Source organism: Monodon monoceros, unplaced genomic scaffold, assembly GCF_005190385.1.
Source record: "Monodon monoceros isolate NGI ecotype Baffin Bay Population unplaced genomic scaffold, NGI_Narwhal_1 Super_Scaffold_12, whole genome shotgun sequence".
Lineage (NCBI taxonomy): Eukaryota > Metazoa > Chordata > Mammalia > Artiodactyla > Monodontidae > Monodon > Monodon monoceros.
In genome coordinates this window covers 37,669,935-37,691,891 of record NW_021703768.1, presented here as the reverse complement: position 1 = coordinate 37,691,891, position 21,957 = coordinate 37,669,935, and the positions used below count along the sequence as shown (strand labels likewise).

Sequence of the window (21,957 nt, the reverse complement as noted above, 5' to 3'; positions counted from 1 at the left end):
ATTCTGGAGACTGGAAAGTCCAAAATCAGGGTCCAGTAGGGTTCAGTTCTGGTGAGAGCTCTCCTCCTGGCTTACAGAAGATTATCACCTTGCTGTGCCCTCACAAGGTAGAAAGAGCAAGCAAGTTCTCTTCTTATAAGGCACTAATCCCATCATGAGGGCCCCACCTTTATGACATCTAAACCTGATTTTATCACAGAACCTGAGGGTTATCGGTGCTATTGTCTTGTCACAGTGAAGAGAATCAGATATGGCTTTTAGAACTCTACACCAAAATTGTTAACTGTGGCCCTTGCAGCTAGCCCCAGCCTGTTCAGCAAAGGAGATGGCTTGTGTGATCCTTTGGCAACACTTTGCAGCCTGCAGGTTAAAAATAATTTTTTCATTTTTTTCTTCTGCTTTCATCAAACACACACACACACACGTGCACAAACTGACTCACGCAAACCATTTCAATTTTCTGCAGTTTGTTTAGAAACACTGATGTTCTAATCCCTTCCTGTGCACTTTGCCTCCCAAACACTTCCCTTTCATCACAAAAGTAACACATGTTTTATTTGTGGTGTTTTTATACAATTAATATTTTACTTTTTGATTTGATTTCTAAAGCTTCATAATGTTTAGTTGCTTAAACGAAGGATCAGGATTGGAGGTTAAAAATAGAAAGTTTGAGGCATAAAACTTGAAAGCAGACCCAAGATGCAAGAGGATGGGAATTCAGAAACCTGATATCAGCAAGGATTATAATAGACATGGTGATGACCAGTGTTGGCCATGAGGTATTGACCCCCAGGTCTGATTATTTAGGACGTATTTCTCTCCAGGTAGACTGCATGTATAAAAACCTTATGTTGAAAATAAAATTGGAGATTAAACCTAGAGTCAGTGATATCTTCTATACTCCCTATAATGTAAAAAGCACTTAAAAAATTTTGGTCAGTATTGAAATAAGCCTGATTTCTCCCAGTCTTGGACCTATGAGCTCAGTTTTAGTTCTGGGGGGCAGGGAGGGCTGAAGTTGACACTTTATTCAGTAACGTCTCAGTTTCATAGCATGTGTAACAGGTGGCACAATTTGGAGGGAAGTTCACTGTCCTCATTTACGGGAGCACGTTAGAGGAGAGAATTGACATAGTTGCCTAGGATGCCAAGTTGTCCCAGCCCATATCTGGACCAGAGGAGGGGAAAAGGCAATAGTGAGCTAGCAGCTTGGGTGGGAATATGTGACCCCGCAATCATACAGGAGATATCACTGGACTGATGTATAGCACAAGTGGACAAAGTGGAAATCAAGAAGAGAGTTCTCACGTTGACAAGAAATGTCTCCAAAAATTTAGAATCATTAAGGGTGTTAGTGGAACTAAAGCCAGACAAACACTGCCCTTTGATATTCCTATAAACCCTCTTCATGTCTGTTATGCGCAGTCTGTGAAACACAGGTTACCTAGGTTTTCGTTGATGATAAACCTTACCCCGACACTTCTATCTTTCCTTACAGCATACTTCTTTTTTGATTGGCTCCTCTCTTTTACTAAACTGTCTTCAGTTTGAGTCTCAAAATAATGAAACTAACAAATAAAGATTTCTCATTTGCCCCTGCCTCTCAGCCTCCAAAACCCAACACAAATCCATGAAACTGCTCTCTGTGATAGTCCCTGGATGTATTTTTTATATTCCCTATCTTAGAATGTGGATCATTCTCTTTTTCTCTCAGTTCTTGGATTCAGTACACTCTCTACTTTCTCACAACCTTCATTTCAACCCTGCATCCCTACCCGATGCCTGGGAGACCATTATTTCAAACACTTTCTTAACTGAACTATGTGACTATATATGACTATCCACATAACTATCTTACTGTATGTCATCTTTTAACTTCTAATAGACATTTCCCTGAAACAAAACATTGATCACATTTCTTCTGAAGAAAGAATAATAGAGGTAACTCACAGCTTGTGCAATCAAATTTAAATCCCAGACTTCCAGGGCTATTGATAATCTGGCCCTGCTTTACCTGGCCCCGTATAGCTCCAGCAATTTTTCAAGACTGAAGTTCAGTCAAGAGACCATACTCCTTTCTCATTCTATGTCCTGGGTTTATATTTCCTCCTACACTAGAGCTCTGAACGCTTCTTTACCCTTAACAGTACACATTCTACTCTTCTTTTAAAGATCCTCTTTTCTGGGTGCTATTCATTATTCCTCCAGGCCTCCAGGCCTGTTTCTGTACATATTTAATCCTGCTTCAACAAAACAAAGGCCAATTACATATTTACATATATTTCCCTAACTATTTCACACTCAATCAACAAATATCTAATGAATACCAACTATGTCCCAGGAACCAATCTAGACAATGAAGATACAAAAATGAATAAAACCTAATCCTGCCCATAATCCAATAAGGGAGCCAGATTTACAGAGGAATCACTAAAATTAGTAACTTATGTGTTCATATTGCTGTCTACTAGAAAGTACATTTCTTTAGGGAGGAAACCTTATCTCCTTTTTATCCCTTTAAATTCCATCTAAGCAACTATCACAATGCTGAAAATTGCTAAATGCTAAATAAAAGGTATGGAGCAAATTATTAAGATGATGAGGTCAAAGTATGATGCTTAATTTATGATAGGTTTAACATAAATTGTTTTCTAAAACTAAAGGATGCTAAAGCAATGTGGTTTTGAGATGTAAAATAGCAATCGTCTGATCTCAGGTCAGCAGAAGTAGCAGTCAATGTATATGCTTCAGCCCCATTTCGCAGATGGTGGCAAGCATTGCTCCTCCCAAGATCGCCAGAGATTCAGCAGATGGTGATGAAGAGGCAGTGCTTAAAAGGGGAAGAGGCAGCTTTTTTGGTTAATTCCGGTTCCGAACTCATGCTTCTACTGACCTGGTTAAGGTTGTGTATTGTCTCATCACCCTGTATGTGTACCTCACCTTTCAAATGGTAGTACTCTGCCAATTTCTTTTTTTACAAGAAACACTCATACCAGAAATGTGTTTACGGCAGATTGTACTGGAAGATAAGAGTCCTTGCAGTTATGCATAAAACTTAAATGTGAATATTTGACATATTTAGAGCATCTACCTGTACAGAGGAATCTAGCCCGTCTTCCATTGTACGCTCTCTGATTGACCTGCCTCTGGGACCTAACTCTTTGCACAAAATGGTCATTCAAGGTGTGTTCCCCCACAAAGCCAATTATTTCCTCATTAGAAATGCTGGATACGTCATTTTAAAACTGCATTTGTAAAAGTCTGGTTTTGTGAAAATAGCTTTTAAGACTTTTTATAACTACTTTTGCAAAGTTTTGGTGTGTGCAAATATCTGTTGTAATTGGATAAATGCTGAAAATTTATCTAAACAGGGCCTTAAAAAGAATTCATTCAAGCTCTACAAACTCTTTGTAATTGCCATTGGGATGCAGAGAACAGGATGGCAACTTTCTTACATCAATTTCTGTAAAGGCACTCATCAAGGGGTGTTAAAAACCAAAGTTTAGGAGGAAAACATCATCTTTAACAAGAAACGTTCCAGTGCAGAGAAACCACTCTGAGATATAAAAAATCAGTGATACTTTATCATCAACCTCATTATCAACAAATATTCACTAAGCTCATCTACAGTGTGCAAATGCTTTGTACAAGATTCTTTAGTTTCTTGGTGGTATACAGTCCTTGAAGACCCTAAAGAGGAGGAAAGATTTATAAATATCTTGGAAACAGAGAGGTTATGATTGATTCAGAAATTTAACATTTAGCATTCTAAGTAGGCCACAACTGTTTCTGGCATATACATTGTGCAATGCACATTTTTTAAAAAATGAAAAAAAAACTGTAAAAGACAGCAAGTTGCCTAAAGTTTTCATTTAAATAATGAGCTTTAGGGCTTCCCTGGTGCCGCAGTGGTTGACAGTCCGCATGCTGATGCAGGGGATGCGGGTTCGTGCCCCGGTCCGGGAAGATCCCACATGCCGCGGGGCGGCTGGGCCCGTGAGCCATGGCCGCTGAGCCTGCGCATCTCGGAGCCTGTGCTCCGCAACGGGAGAGGCCACAACAGTGAGAGGCTCGCGTACCGCAAAAAATAAATAAATAAATAATAAGCTTTAGGCATACCTGTATGTTGTTTATATTCAACTGTTCAAGACCATTTATATTGTTTATTTGGTTTTGGTTGATGTTGCTTCATATTATTTTATTCTGCAGTGAAAGAAAACCACTTAGGTGGGTTAGATCAGTCAAGTTTACATGTAATTTTGTGTTTTAATAATAAACTCAGAGCAATCTTTGTTAGAGTACCAATCATTGTTAGAGACATTAATTCCTCTTGTACAAGTATAATGTTTGTACATTGTTTGTACAGTATTCATACAGTGTTTTATCCACGGTAAAATAAGTGGAATCTAGACCTTATATTATGCCTGGATAATGGTAGAGAACAGGTAAGCATGTAGGTCTCAGAATGGAATTTCCTGAGGTGATAGTCATAGAGTAAACTGGGAAGTAGAGAAAGAGAAACTGAATTAATCATGTCCTTAATAAATATTCCCACCATTTTATATCATAAAGAACCAGACCTAGCTTGCAACTGGCTTGAAGAGGTAGTTGAATTAATACTGAAAAAGAAAAATCACTGTATTTGGGATTAGATCTCAGTTCTAGTTTTTGTGTCTATTAATATAGCCAGTATTAGCTTAATTGGATAAATCTCATTTCTTTGATTCTTAGTTCCCTATCCAGGAAATGAGGAGTTGAACTGCATTTTTGTGTGTGACTATGCCTAGGGAGATGGCTCTTTAAAGAGACAAAAATTTATGTGTGATCAGAATCTTTAACTTTTTTTTTTTAATTAATTTATTTATTTTTGGCTGTGTTGGGTCTTCGTTGCTGCGTGCGGGCTTTCTCTAGTTGTGGTGAGCGGGGGCTACTTTTCATGGCGGTGCACAGGTTTCTCATTGCGATGGTTTCTCTTGCTGTGGAGCACGGGCTCTAGGTGCACCGGCTTCAGTAGTTGTGGCATGCGGGCTCAGTAGTTGTGGCTCACGGGCTCTAGAATTCAGGCTCAGTAGTTGTGGCACACAGGCTTAGTTGCTCTGCGGCATGTGGGATCTTCCCAGACCAGGGCTCAAACCCATGTTCCCAGCATTGGCAGGTGCAGGATTCTTAACCACTGCACCGCCAGGGAAGTCCCAGGATCTTTAACTTTTAAATGTTATAAATAATTTGGACTTGCTGCCTTCTACATCTTGTTACTCATTTTATTTGTTTTCTTTTGTTTCATCCCTGGACTTCACACTGATACTACTTAAATTTGGATTTTTCTCTTAACCCAGGAAAATAATGATATCTCTTCTCCCAAACTTTATACTGACAACAATCTAGGCCCTATTATTAGCCATCGCCATTCCCACATCTTTTCCATCCTCCAGTTTACATGTGGGTTTTCAGCTTTATGTTTCTGACTTACCTATTGTCAGCTCACATTGATAGTACCAGGTCCAGACAATATAATCAGTAAGCCTCCTTCTGGTTCTATTTTTCTTCTCTTTTCTTTATTTTTTAGGGGTGGAGAGATGTTCTGTAGCCTTAAAGTACCTAATGCAAGGTAAGAATGGAGACGTTAAACACTGAACAGTTCTCATTGACCCTGTACCCATAAATTGGCCCAAACCTCCAGTGTTCTAAAACTCTAATGGTCCATAAGGGGTTGCAAAAGATATTTCATCGCATTTCACAAACAGCACTCATCTTGCTTCACCTTGGATTTTTACCATGTGCTCTCTAACTTTTGGATTCTTGCTTTCCTGAACTTAACCAACTTAACCCTCAGTTTTCTCTATGATTTTGAATTGGTCTCTTTTGTTTTATTGTCCCTTAACTCTTCTGTGCCTCTTTCTTTCCAAAATACAAATCCCTACATCAGTGGAGATAATCTTGCATGGATTATTAGGACCTTATACTATCACACAGACACAAACATATGCTCAAATGACATCATACAATATATATCAGCTGTATTGAGTCTCTACTCCTCAAAAATATGTAGCTATTTCTGAATAAGAGCAAATGGTCAGAGTGTAAAGAAAATCACATGGAAAGATTCTCAACGTCATGAGCCACGTGGGATATAAGAATCAAACCCGGGCTTCCCTGGTGGCGCAGTTGTTGAGAATCTGCCTGCCAATGCAGGGGACACAGGTTCAAGCCCTGGTCTGGGAAGATCCCACATGCCACGGAGCAACTAGGCCCATGAGCCACAACTACTGAGCCTGCGCATCTGGAGCCTGTGCTCCGCAACAAGAGAGGCCGCAATAGTGAGAGGTCCGCGCACCGCGATGAAGAGTGGCTCCCGCTTGCCACAACTGGAGAAAGCCCTCTCACAGAAACAAAGACCCAACACAGCCATAAATAAATAAATAAATAAATAAAAGAATCAAACCCACAGTGTGATACTGCTTCACACACACTCAGATGCCTATAATTAAGACAGAGAGTAACAAGTGTTGATGCGGTTGTGGAGAAATGGGAACATTTGTACACCTGCTGGTGGGGATGGAAAATGGTGCAGCCATTTTAGAAAATAGTCTGGCATTTCCTCGAAAGATTAAACACAGAGTTACCATATAACCCATCAATCACACTCCTAGAGAAATGAAAATATATGTACACACAAAAACATGTACATGTATGTTCGTAACAGCTCAAAAGTGGAAACAACCCAAATGTCCATCAACTGATGAATGAATGGATAAATAAAATGTGACATATCCATACTGTGAGATATTATTTGGTAACAAAAAGAAATGAAGTACTGATACAGGCTACAGCATGAACGAACCTTGAAAACATATGCTAGGTGAAAAAGCCAGTCCCCAAAGACCACATACTGTGTGATTTCACTGATATGACATGTCCAGAATAGGTGGATCAAGAGAGAGGGTAGATTAGTGGTTGCCTAGGGTTGGGATGGGGCAAGTTGGGGGGAAATGGAGAGCGACTGCCAATGGGTACTACATTTCCTTATGGAGTGATGCAAACGTCCTAAAATTGATTGTAGTGATGGTTGCAGAACTCTGTAAATATGCTAAACTTTAAAAGAAAAGTACATACAAAAATGAAATTCTAGGATGTATTTGACTTCAGAAGTGTTACTTTGATGATTTTGCATTGATTAAACTAGTAATTGGAATTGCTATTCTTAAAAGATATCCCTGATACGTGTTGAATCACTGGAGCTTTTTCATTATCTTTGCTGTGTAACAAAAGAGTACATATTTAGTGGCTAAAACAACAGCTCTTGCCACCTCACAGTTTCTGTCGATTAAGAGTCTGAGTGTGGCTTACCTATGTCCTCAGCCTAGGGTCTCAGAGACTTCAATAAAGGTTTTAGCTGCTCTATATTCTCATTTGGGGACTGGGGATGAGTTCACTTCGAAGTTCACTTAGGTTGTCAGAGGAATTCATTTCTTTACAGTTATAGGACTGAAAATCTGGCTTCCTGCTGGCTATTGGGCAGGGCCTACCATCAGGTCCTAGAGGTTGTCCCAAATCTCTGGCTACCTGGGCTTCCCAACACAGCTGCTTACTTCATCAAGCCAGCAAAGGGTCTCTAGAGTGAATCTGCTGACAAGACAATCTTATTTAACCGACCTATCCCATTACCTTTGCCACATTTTATTGGTTAGAATCAAGTCACAGGTCCCATCCACACTCAGTAGGAGTGGATAATACAGAGACATGAACACCAAGAAGTGAGAATCACGGAGACTACCTTACAGTATTTCCACTACATGCAGTTTTTACCTAATTTAATTGAAATGTCACAGTATGTTAAATATAGTAATACATAATTGCTATTCAGACCATGACAACTAAATATAGATAGGTATTATTTATATAAGATACATACATATATATATCCACAATCTATAAAGATATCATCTCCTTGCTCTTCCTGTGCTCCTACATGACTTCCTGGGTGTGCCAAAGCTACAAAGCCCTGACTGTTCTTTTTTCTGTGCCATTTCTCAAGATGGCTTATGCCACTGGTACCCTTGAGATGTTGTAACCCTTCCACCTCCTGGAAAACATGCAGACTTGCTTATGGCTGTCAATAAAAAGCAGTGGAATTTGCAAGATCAGTGTTCCTCAACTATGACACAGACCCATTGTGTGTAAGTACAGCATCCATCCAGGCTTATTGTGTAGCCCCTGGAGGACTTGGCAGCTTGAAGAACTGACATTAATATGGTATCCTGTGCCCTTTGTTTCTGACCCAAAAGCCGTATGTCCTCCAGCAGCATCTATGAAACAGTAACAGGCTAACTTCTTAACTTATAAAATATAAAACCAGATCCTGGGTCCTTCTCAGTTCCTGACACTATCTAACTTTGGAATTTTAGGTTAAAGGACTGCTTTGAATTCCATTCACCCAAGTTTAAAATCACCAAACATCTAGTAACTGTTTCTGCTTCTTACTCTTTTAGTCTATTTTTAAATACTTTGAATTTCACTTGCAGAAACTAAACAAAACCCATGGTAATTTCCAAGATTGAGTAACTCGACCCTTGCACTAAATTTCAAATTGGTTGTACTGTCAGGAAAGTTATAAATATAGTAAAGTTTATGGGATAGAATGGCATTTCTGTTGAGATCTTCAAATTGGGAGGAAGAGTGAATACAAGTCCTTCTTAAGATACACAGTTCTGATGAGATGCAACAAATTTTCTGAGGCTCTTATTTAGGGCCCACCAGGCAACCTGGGTAACACCTAAAGAAGTCTTCCCATGAGTAAAGTTTTCAAGCTGTAGTGGGTTTTATATTCCTTGTCGTTTGATATCCAAATTTCTGTACATTGCCAGAGCACACAGCCTTCTCAGCACAGACTGTGATATTTAGGTACCTTTCACAGCATCAGTTCTCCCATCCTGTCTCTGTTATTTAAAGCCAATTGTATCGCAATCAATGGTCATAACTGATGGTTGCTGGAAAACAAATGCTAATGCTTCTGTTTACATATTAATAACTATAAACAGCATAATAATCAGATTTACTGTATGTGTGCACTTGTGTCAGAAACTAAGATAAACATTAACATACGTTATCTCATTTCATCTTCAGAAGAATTATCTTAAAAAGGTATTATTATCAGTCTTATTTTATAGTTGTGAAAATTTAGGTTTAGTTATGTAAAGTTACATGCCCAAAATGACACAGCTAAAAAGTGACATAAGTAGCCTTTGAACCTGTGTCTATTTGAATCCAGGACCTACCTTGTACTTAATATTTTCCTCTTCAAAGCACTTTGGAGGTATATATACATGTAGTACATATACATGTATGTGTGTGTTTATACATATATATTGATATGTATGCATGTGACTAATAAATGCCTTGTGACTGACAATTTATTAGGCAATACTAAGAATAACTAATCATTAGAAAATATCTTTATTTTTAGCAGTGTTGCTTAATGAAATATTCCAGATAAAAGACTTTCTCATAATTGAAATGTATCCCTTTAAGCAATAAATGCTTCTTTTTCTCTCCCTCCCTCTCTCTCTCTCTTTTTTTTTTTTGAGAGAGAGCAAAACACCACTTTTAACCACTTAGTTCTCTGTAAATTCAATTAATGATATTAAAATGATTTTAATCATGAGTTATAGACATAGACATTATGGGAAAGAACTAATAGCTTCCAAGCTCTATGGAATAAATTTCTGTAGGATTACAAAATGCCACACCAGTTACTTTCGCTTTTTAATCATTTCCCCCTTTTCATAAGCTGAAATATTGGAAACACAGCTTGTGCCCTCTCTAAAGGTCTGCAACTTGGCTTTCTGCAAAATATATTTTTGTTGTGTTGGTTGAAGTTTTCATCTCCTTTGTGATTTCTTTAAACTAAAACATATTCATCATCAGAAGAAAAGAATGATACCTGAGCAGACAGAAATCAAGTGACAGTTGACTTCAAGTTCCTTTCTGATGTTTGATATAGAATATAATTCAAAGTTTAAACCATATTATAAGGTGCATCTTTGTTAAGATGAGAAGAATGGAACCCTATATGTCTTGAATTGAGTAGAACAACTTCCTTGTGAAATTTTATGCCAAAAGGCACTGTTTTATGGGTTTAAAACAATGAGGAATCATTATTGGAGGACAAAATGATCATTATACACAGATGCACACACGAGTGTGCATATACACATGTCTATGTATTTATTGACACTTTTAAAGACTGAGGCTAGAATCATATGCACAATATTATTATACTCAATTAAGTTTTTGTTTAAAAACAAAATAATTTTAACAGAAGTACAAATAGATCAAAACCAGTAAGAAGTTTTCTTGGTGCAGTTCTCCTTAGTCTTTACATACAAATGTTCTAGATTAATATTATTTTAATAACAAACCAGTCTACTGTGGGAGAATCTAAACCATCAGTATGTTTAAGAACTAATTTCTTAAACTAAGGATAATATGATTTTCAGGAAACTTCAAGATTTGCTAAAATATTTACTAGCGTTTTAAAACCATGAGAGGCTATATCCACAAATTATTTTAAAGTAAAGCATTTTGTAAGGCAGTAAATGTTTAGCAATAATATGATTATTTTGAGCCAGCTAAAGCCAGGTTTAACTTGGATAGTTCAAAAACGATTCAACTACCCGTATACACAGAATCTACCTTTCAGATTTTTCTTTGAGCCAGAGAGGTGCACGGTTGCTGAGCCCAGAATCTGGCACAGAGCAGCTGCTCAATAACTATTTGTCAAATAAATAGTAAGTTCATTTCATCAGAGTAAAGGATGCAGAATGTAAAGTAAAGTCATTGCAGAATGACTGAGGAGTCTGGCTTCTGGCCAAAAACTTTTGTGTGATTTTTCAGGCCCAATCATAGGCAGTGACAAAGATTCTACCTGGCGGCCTCATGGGGTGAAACCACCCTCTGCAGGACCTGATGTACACACAGCCAGTGCATGGTGGTCTCTGAAGGGAGCTGCAGTCAAGGACCCAGGCCCCCTGGTCAGCCATGCTCTTGTGCATATCCCCGTTCCTAGCCCAGGTGTCTCTATTTGGAAGTCACCTTATTGGGAAACTTGAAGTCACTTTTCCTCACTCTGGAGCCAGGTCCATAACACTATAGGAACCTTTTGTTGGTACAGGAAGGAGTCAGTGCTTTCCCTGATTTAGCCTCTTGCTTATGCTATTGCAGCAAGTGATTAAAGGCTTCACTGTTCCTTCCATTTGGCTTGTTACTTTATTTCAGTATGTGAAGTTGGCTACTTCGATACCTGACAGCTCAGCTCTCTCTCCAGCTCAGCTGAGTCCCTGACAGTGAATTGTATGGAACAGTTAATTTGTTCCTGTGGTACTTGACAGTGTCCAGTTTCCTCGGCCTTGACAATGCCTCACCCCGATCGCATCACATCCCCACCATATCCCCAAGTTGCTTCACTTGCAGACACACACTGACTTTTAGAAGAAGCCAGTTTGAATTCAGTGGTGAACATAGAAGGTACTGAAGTATATAGGACTTGATTTGATCTTTCATGAGATGCCCTCCAGATGCACTGCGGCTAAAGGCACTAGAACAGGGGTCTGCAAACTAAGGTCTAAGGGCCAAGTTTGGCCCAAGACCTGTTTTGGGATGGCCTGCTTTTGCATGACCTGCAATGAGGAATAATTTTTAAAGGTTTGAAAAGATAAACAAAAAAGAATATATGACAGCGATCATACGTAGCCCACAAAGCCTAAAACATTTACTGTCTGGCCTTTTACAGAAAATGTTTATGGACCTCTGCACTAGAACATAAGCCCTCTGAGGGCAGGAGTTTTGACTGTTTTGTTTACTATTCTTTCTCAGTAACTAGAAAAATGCCATGGCTAAAATTAATTAAATTATTTTAAGATTATATACCATCGAATTTGATCTTCTAAATTAAGTTATACATTAAATAATAAAACTATTACAAAACATATTTTAACTTCCTACCTTAACAAATATGCCTATAAAATGACAAAACTGTCAAATATGATGGAAGATGTTCTATTGAGGGACTAAGAATATTTGGGTGAGAAATAAAGAAATACATAATCTATCAATTATTATATATATTTCATAAAATACGTTGTCTTGCTTTCAATTCAGCAAAATCTTTAAGTTGTTATAATCAAATTTTTTCATAATTTGTGCTCTACAAATCCTAACTCAAAGAATTAAAAAATACAGTTATTTTAAAAGTGTACAAAATGTAAATATATATGCATCAAAATATATGCATTAAAGGATGGAGAATCAAAAATAAAATAACTTTGTTTTAAATTATTTTTAAATATTCAAAAACATCTAATAAGAATAAAGACAGAGTGAAAAATATAATATTAAATATCAAAATTTCAAGTTAGAATTATTTAAATAAAACTGAAATCATTACTCAATTTAATTGAAGTAGTTATTAGCAATTCTAGTGTTGTGTCCATCCAGTTGCCTTGCCAAACTAAAGGTCTACATACCCACTCTTTCAAAAATGATGAGCTGTTTAATATTTCACAATTTCCCTCAACCACCAATTGCAACTGTTGCAAATACCTTGCTAATTCACAAATTTGTGAATACTTCTGGAAACGGGAATTGATCCAGGAAAAGAAACAAGAGGGAAGCTCAGCATTATTGGAAAGTGACTCTTTTCGTGTGAGAAAACTTTGCTCTCCTGTTGATGAGAGCTTCCAACACAATCTTCCCAATACTTTGAAGCTGTGTTCAGCTGGGAAATGGGCAGTGGAAAACCCTCAAATCCTGGAGTTGGACATGGTCCCCTTTTCTTAGGAGGACACAGAGCAAGAAATTTTGAGAAGTGTTTCCCTGTGGTCTGAAAGCTGTCACAGGAACGCTGAAAGGCACTGAGCTAGTGCCCATATGCCTATGCATACTCTAATAAATTCACTTTATTCTCATTTGTTAGATTTAGGACCCTCTATCATGCAGGACACAGAGCAGGGGCCTCTTTGCCAGGTCTAAGGGTGGTACTTCTTCCAATAAGGGGATGAATTCAGTACTATCACTATCTTCATTTGAGATTACGAGGAAAGGGGCACATAATGGCTTGATTTACACAAAGATGGCCTGGTAGTAAGTGGTAGAGGCAGATCCAACCCAGTAAAGTTAAATTCAGAACACAAGACTTAAAAACTACACAGAATAATGCCACGAATCTTTTAGGATTACTAAGGACTAAATTATTTGCTGCTTTCCACCCCCTCTGTACAGACCTCAGAGCCCATCCATCTTCAGTTGTATCCTTCTCTACTGTTAGAAAGCTGCTGGATATCCTGTTGCTTTTTCTAACCTCCTGCAGCACCTTTGCTCTGAACTGCTTCTATATTTATTATCATATTTTTGCTTTCTTTATTCCTTCTTTCCCTTCTCTTCCCTGTGATTACATTTGTCTGTCTTCAGTCAGTCCCTCTAATTATCCTGTTTGAGATTATGCAATGCCAAATAAAAAATATCTTTCATCTGTCTCTAATTGTTCTTCAGGAAGACTGAGATTTTACATCACAAACTGAATCATATAAACTGAAACATATAAACTATAGAAATCATGATATTCCTTGGCAAGTTATTTTTTAGTTGTATTATTCTGTCTTGCCACGTTTTAATTGTTCATGGAAAACAGGAAGACTTAAATGTGCAGCATGTGACTAAACTTTGTAGTCACTATGGATTCCAGTGGAATTCTCCACAGTGACAAAGCTACTTGTCCAGCTATTCAGGCTTCATTTTTGCATGTGATAAAGTATTGTTATGATCATGTTACCCTGATAAGAAAAAAGCAAGTCATGCTATGCAGATTTGTGTGGGAAGTGACTTTTCACTCAAAGTGCACTACAGCCAAGAAATAAATTTGTGTTGTGAGATCTGGCTGCAACATAACTTTAATCCTTAACTATTAAATTTTTGTTCCTCTGTAAAATAAAGCAATTGAGCTAATATTAACTACTTCTGTTTATCTCAATGTCTTAAGAGAAAAGGAGCCTATGAGAAGTATATTCATAATTCCCATGTAACAGTTTGAATGGACAGGGGTCAATAGGGTGCTTCTTCCACTCTTAGGTATTGAAACAAGATGGAAGAAACACTAAAAGACAATGAATACCGTACCATGGTTTGGGACAGATACTATGTATAACTTCCCTATTTACTTAGTGCTTTGAGATGGAGTTCAATCCTAATGACTTTCCTGTGTGAAAAGCACCAAATGGGGGCCAATGAAAGTGAGCCATGGCCCCAAAGTGGATTATTAAAATGACACTCTTTGTCATCTACATGCATCTCAAGGGAGTTTCTTAGACTTTTCTACTTGGGGACCATGGATGGGAGAGTGCTAAGGATGAGGAGAGTCGACAGGCCTTTGATATTACTTTTATTTTTTAAAAATATTTTACTTTTTAGTGGTTGAGAGTCTGCCTGCAGATGCAGGGGACGCGGGTTCGTGCCCCGGTCCGGGAAGATCCCACATGCCGCGGAGCGGCTGGGCCCGTGAGCCATGGCCGCTGAGCCTGTGCGTCCGGAGCCTGTGCTCCGCAACGGGAGAGGCCACAACAGTGAGAGGCCCACGTACCGCAAAAAAAAAAAAAAAAATTTTTACTTTTTTCCCCAAGTTTTATTGAGAGATAACTGACTTACACCACCGTATAAATTTAAGGCATACAGAATGATGGTTTGATTTATAGATATTGTGAGACAATTACCACAATAGTCTCAGCTAACATCAACCTCCACATATAGATACAATAAAAATAAGAGAGAAAAAAAAAGAGAAAAATTTTCTCCTTTTGATGAGAACTCTTAAGATTTACTTTCTTAAAAACTTTCCTATATATCATACAGCAGTGGTAGCTATAGTCACCATGTGGTACATTACACCCCTGGTACTTATCTATCTTACAGCTGAAAGTTTGTACTTTTTGACCACCTTCCTCCAAATCCCTGTCCTCCCACCCTCTGCCTCTGGTAACCACAAGTCTGATCTGTTATACCCATAAAATAAAAATGGGTATGTCTTCACACACACACACACACACACACACACACACATGCACAGGCACATTCTTAAGGTGACTGATTCTGAAAACCATGTGGATGGGCTAAGAAGTAACTTCAATGAGATTATTTCCTCCCCTCAAATTTCTTTAGCTAATATTATTATTGAACAACTGTATTATCATTAGGACATGAAAATCCATAGAATTACCCTTCGGTTTTCAGGAATTCAGAATTCTAGCCACACCATGTATCTAAACAGTACCTCAAATCTCAAATGTTTCTATGGCATTTTTAAAGAGTCTTCAGCACCAAAGATTTACTCGCTCTTCAGTAGGTACCAACAACAAGATGATAAGGACCCCCAAACTAAGTGTTGAATTCCATTTACCTTGATTGGGCAGGACAAGAGCAGAAGAAATGTGCTTTCATCAGCTGGCAATAGCTGTAAACAATAGTAAAGATAGCTATTAAATACTGAGTGCATACTGCTGAGTGTTTTACATAATATCTCATTTAAGTTCCCAGCAAACATTGCAGTGGTTAAAGGAGACTCCAGAAATAGACTAACCAGATTTTAATTCTGGTTTCACCATATCATGAACTGTGTGGCATTGAGCAAGTTACTTAACTTTCTGTGACTCAGTTTTCTCTTCTGCAAAATGCTGATGTACTAATAGTATCTACTGCGCAGGGTTATTATGAGGATTCCTGGATTTGTATTTGCAAAATGCATAGAGCTCTACCTGGCATATAGTAATACATACGGCATAAAACCCTAGAGGGCTGGCAATGCTTTCCGCATTTCAGATGAAGAAACTGAATCTTAGGGAGGCTCACCAACTTTCTTAGATTACATAATTTGTAAGGGCCTGGATTTGGTAACAGCACTGGAAATGAAGAAGAGAATTCTGTGACAGATGTTGCCAAGTCAGCCATATTATTTATAACTGTTATTATTAGATTTTACAGAACTTAGCAACTGTTTAAACTTAGGGAGTAAAACACTTCTGATTATTTCTATACTCGACAAGAATGCTAAAAACACAAACTCCATCTGTTATTTTTGGTTGAACCAAAATGACATGCTTCTGGCCACTTTCACAACAGCTTTTAGAACCAAACAGCCTTGAAAAGCTTAGATTCATTTAAGTCATTGTACCTCCAACCTGAACATAAATCTGTTTTTCATTCAGTTCTTTTTTAGGACATGCAACACAATTAAGAAGCATAACTATAAACACAAAGTTATTTATAAAGGTCAATGTGTTCTGCCCCACATCATTTGCAGGGAAAATTGTGTGTGAATTTTCCCCCCAGAAATCTGTACAATCACACTTAAAGCAAACAGTCTTAAAAGTGAATGCTTCTGTGGGGTTAAAAAGCAGTTCAGAGAGGACTTCCCAGCAGTGTTTTGCAATTTGGGGAGGAGTGAATATCTTTTTATAAAATCACTCAGTGAGTCCTTTTGTAAGCCTACACATTTTATTCTGTTGAGGCTTGGTATTTAAGAAAAACATGGTGTGTTGAAGAGTTTGCCTGCTTTTGTTTACTCCTTCTCATTTACGTGGTGTGGAATCTTAATTAATTCAAAGCCATTTAATAATAAGGCTACTGTTGTGTAGAAGAAGCTAGGCATTATGGTAGTAACTAAATGCCTTGAGCGTCAAGAATATTTCAAGTTTCTGGAGAGAACCAAGGCATCACGAGGGCCTCATTCTGCCTTTGCTTTTAGCCCACAAGCCCCTCTGATCTTAATGGCTCCCAAACACAGCCATCCAAGATTTTGTCCCATGTAGGGGAGGGGTAACTGAGTACGTTTTTGATTGGTCTCTGTGTGTTGTGTACGAGAAGGAGGGGGAGGAAGATGATGACTCGCACTGTGTATGACCAACTGGGGCCCCAATTATATGCAGTTTTGTATTTCTTGGAAAACATTTCTTAAGCTCACTCAGGTGGTCTGATTTATCAAACAGCTTTGTCTTCTACTATATAAATGGGAAAGGCACCCAGTAAAATACAGAGTGACTTAAACAAAAAGTGTGACCCTCATAAGTTCCAGAAGTCTCAGAAGGGTTTTTTTTGCTTCAAATGCTCAGTTACTTTGTTCAGTGGGTCTAAACAAGCCCTAGGCAGGGAAGTGAGAGCTAGAATACAAGGCCCCGCATAAATATTAAAGGAAACATGGAGACATCTCTGCTAATTGAATCTTTGAATCTCCTCTAATTGACATATCCTCTGATTGAAAAGGAAACTTCCCTAAGGATTGATCCAAGGTAACCATTTCCATGGGAAATTTCCAAAACATGGCATTTGAGCATAGAAATGATAAAACAGTAAAATACTAGAAATAGTATCAATGGTAAATTGGTATGCCATTTTCATTACTTTTTTGGATTGTAAAGAAATATATATTAATTGTAAAATAAATCTGGGAATTAGAGAACACCATTAAGAGGAAAATAGAAATCCAATTCCCTAGAGATAATGTATTGTCCTATTACAAATATAATATATACTTTAATATAAAATAACTTTGAAGCTACAGAAAATAGAATGAAAAAAGTTATTCATGATCTTTACAGATTAAAGGCAACTACAGTTAGTCTTGACTGGTTAGGTGATGTGATTAATTTTGTTACATCAAGGACGTTGAAAACTTAATAGTTAATTTTCATAAAATCAACTTAAAATCTTGGATTTTAATTAAGCTCAGCCTAATTAATACCAGGGTAAGATATAGCTGATCATGCAATCATTTCACATTTTAAATACATGTATATAATGCTAATATTCAAGAGTCTCATATGAATCAGTCTCCTTATGGAGTCAAATGTGAGAAGCACCGTTCAGTGCCATAAATAAATTGAAAAAAATTTATCCTATAGACTCCTCCACACCCAACTGAAACTCCACACTAATACTTTCAAGAGTCCCTTTATTCACTGTCTAATTCTTCATACCCAGCAGCAGTTGATCAGAAACCTCCTGCAATTGAAACAGCAAAATTTCCTTTCCACATTTCAGGCTCTTAATATGCAATTTCAATTTAGAAGCTCTGGACAGTTGCACTCCCAGCTTCAGTCCAATGCCTTCTACCTCTTTAGCCAACTGTTTTCCTAAACACCAGAGAATCACGAAGATCAACTCTCCTTCCTCAGAATGTGGGAAAGGAGAGAAATTCGGTTGCAAATAACTATTTGTATGTGTGTGGGAGATGGAGAAAGAAAAACAGTGAACACTTTCCTGGTTGTTTATTTTTCACCTGTCATATGAACAAAATACGGAGTTTTGTTGGATTCTATTTGCACTGTCCGGTTTGAACTATAAAGTTGAGGCATATTTTTCTTTATGGCCTAGGTATTATTGAATATCCAATGAGCCACATTCAAGCATTGCAAAATAGTTGAATTTAGATGTGTGTGTGTGCGTGTGTGTGTGTGTGTGTGTGTATGTGTGGGTTTTGGGTAAATGTGTCACTGTACATGCAAATAAATAATTACCAATATGAGGTTAAAGAAGGGAGCTTTGGAACCTAAATAAAAAAATAAATTGACCAATGTTCAGCACATTGCTGAACATGATATTTCTTTTTGCTCATGATATTTCCTTTTGTATTATGAGAAACCTGTTTGTAGTCAGGGAAATCTTTTCATGAGAAAGTGGGTTATAAATACTCTGCAAATTAGACTTATTACAATCTTGAAGAATAAAAGATGAAGCCAAAATAAAATGAGAAAAGGGAACAATTTTAAAAAAGCAATTTAAAAAATGAAGACCTCACACATATACCAAAAAAACCCCCAATAAAGTTGGAAAATTACTGGAATTTTATGTCTTTCTATTATCACCTTACATGGAATGAAGCCCATAAATGATAAAATTTGAATTAATTGTCCACTAGCTGGACTAAATGCATGTTTAAACAGATATTATTTTAATTTAATTATGTTTTTATATCAATTCTCTTTCATGGGTATTAGGGTGATTCCTTTCTGAATAACAGAATTTTGAGTGGGGAAAAAATAGACAAAATTTCGGTATATAAGGAAAATTAAATTTTTTTGTTTTTACATATGCCACAGAACTACCAAAATTATAAAGTTAATTGATTTATTTTAGACTAAAATGGATATTTCTCTTCTGAAACACACTAGATTATCTTATTTGACCACCTACAGTTCTCCTCAAATTTAATATGCCTGGGTCACCTAAGAGTCTTACTGAAATGTAGATTCTTCCTCACTAGGTACAGGGTAAACTGAGATTCTGCCTTTCTTTTTTTTTTTAACATCTTTATTGGAGTATAATTGCTTTACAATGGTGTGTTAGTTTCTGCTTTATAACAAAGTGAATCAGTTATACATATACATATGTTCCCATATCTCTCCCTTCTTGCTCTCCCTCCCTCTCACCCTCCCTATCCCACCCCTCTAGGTGGTCACAAAGCACAGAGCTGATCTCCCTGTGCTATGCAGCTGCTCCCCACTAGCCATCTACCTTATGTTTGGTACTGTATATATGCCAGTGGTGTTTTAGGCAAGAAGAAATCTACCCTTCAATTTATAAGAATTGTTTTTTCTCTCCTAAAACCTACCTCTTGCAAAAGCCCTTTCCTGATTAGGTTAAAGAAAATTAAATTCCAAAATCCATCAAACTGCAAGAAAAATCAAGGAGTACTTTTGGTTGCTAATAAGCATCCAAACTCCAAGAAGTAATATTAAAAACAAACAAAACAACCAAACCATAGTGCATAAACGTGCTCATGTCGCCAGATAACTTTATCTTTAAAGTTCTCTCTTTGAAAAATATAACCAGAATTCTGACCTCTGAAAATATATTCAGCAAAGGTATATGATCTTACTATAATTTTCAAATTATAAACAGTTTTCAACACAGTCAATTTGATTTTGTTTTTTTCAAGGGATGTGAACAAAAGGGCATCTCAAAGCTTTACAGTTATCTTAAAAAAGCAAAGTTAAATATGCATGCATTATTTGTGTTAGAAAAAAATCCAAAATGGAGTCAAGATCAGTTTAGGCTGATCCTTTCGCAAATTTTTATTAACGTTTTTATTTTTTAAAGATTTATCACCTCCTAACACAAAGGGGGAAACAGCTATATATTCAATTACAAGTGCAGAAACATATAATACCATTCAATCTTGAAAATGTAACAGCCATGAAAGCATCCAAGATTAGTGCTTTCTGAATGGCTTCTGAGAATTTCTTCATTTTACACATACAATTGTCCATGATCTCTTCTGACTTGGACCCAGAATTTTTACCAGTGTCAGTTTTAAATAAACACATAATCCATTCAGATTCTGTTTCAGAATATTGATATGTCATCACCTCAGTCAAGTTGTTTTGTACTAATCATGAACAATTCTGCACATTGGCCAAATCTTAGAGGACAGAGTGGAGCTAGCAATATTTTTATTTGGTAGACTGAGATACATATAAAATTTATAAATGGATGCACTTGTCCTGGTTTAGTATTTAGGATGCATGCTTTTTTCAATTTATCACAACTGATGTGAGTTAAAATGCCTACTTCACACAGTATTCAATTCTTAAAAGCTGAAGACATAAGAAACAATTTTTAGATGGGTAAAAATATCTTCAGTTTGAAGACCGTTGCTTTAATACGCAATGCTGCTGCCATTAGATTCCTGTGCATCCAATAAATCTATATTATGACAGTATATTTATAATGTAGAAAGACCTTAATGAAATATTTATAAGTGAAAAATTCCTCAAAACATACATTTATTGAATGCTGTTGATATATTGGGTCTATATTTTTATAAAGAAATTATAGAGATATACACACAAACGTGGAATCAAATATCTGTTAAGATACACATCAAAATTGTAATAGTGGTTTATTCATAGGTTGTGGAATTATGGTTAACTGGCTTCATTTCTCCATATGCTTTTTGAAGTTTCAGGTATTAAGCATGATCTACTTTCTAACTGGAAAATGTTTTATATGTGCGTGTGTGTATGTGTGTAACTTTTTTCTTCAAAGAAATTCTTCTCTGAAATCCACCTCCCTATAGAGATTTTGCAGCAAACAAACATTTAGCCATAAATAATAACATTAACAACCTCATTTTGTATTGTATTGATAATACAAACATTTCTGCTAAAGGGTGAACACCATTCTTTGATTCTAGTTAATACAAATGTTTGATTTCAAGCTTACCAAAGACATCAAAGTTCAGAGAGAAAGGACCTTATTCTACAATTAAGGTTTTCTAGCACAATAAAATTGCCATGGATAAACCAATTTGCCTTTTAAATGCTTAAAGATGATGTAATGTCAGCCATAACTCATGCAAAGCATTGCTGAGAGAGGAGCTTTATTCCATAATGGCTGAGATGAATGAGTTTTCCTATTGGCTTATTTCTTCAAGGAAAACAAAATACCATTGAGAGAATGTATAAGACAATTTAACAATTGACAGTTGGAAAATTAGGCAATTTAACAGTATGAATCACTAACTACCCCTTCTGGAGAACAATTTATCCTGCCCTATTTTGTGAAATACTGAGAGCTAGTTTAGGTTGCAAATTTGGTGATAATCATAATAAACTCTAGTAGTCAATTCAATTCAGCAAATACTCATGAACAACTACTTTGTTTTGCTAGGCTGTGAGCCTAGCCTCTGGAGCCAGCTCTGGAGACAGAATTCTCAAGTAAAATCTGGATCTAGCATTTCCTAACTCTGAGACATTGGACAAAGTTATACAACCTCTCTCTGCCTCTGTTTCCTCAGGTGTAAAAGGAGATTATAACTATCTCATAGGGTTAAATAGGCTAGATGCATGAGGGTCCAATCACATCTTACCAAGCAAAATCAGAAAATGTCACCTTCTCAGATGCAAACAGTGTGTCTTG

General features: G+C 37.0%; 1 long non-coding RNA gene across 1 annotated transcript; it reads right to left on the bottom strand.

Moving 5' to 3' along the window:
* Positions 1–3,592: 3,592 nt before the first annotated feature.
* LOC114892678 lies at positions 3,593–15,468 on the bottom strand. Its single transcript, XR_003792766.1, has 3 exons — positions 15,443–15,468; positions 5,471–5,598; positions 3,593–3,690 (listed from the first exon to the last, which is right to left on the bottom strand). It is a non-coding gene; the product is annotated as an uncharacterized LOC114892678 (long non-coding RNA).
* Between the last annotated feature and the right edge of the window lie 6,489 nt (positions 15,469–21,957).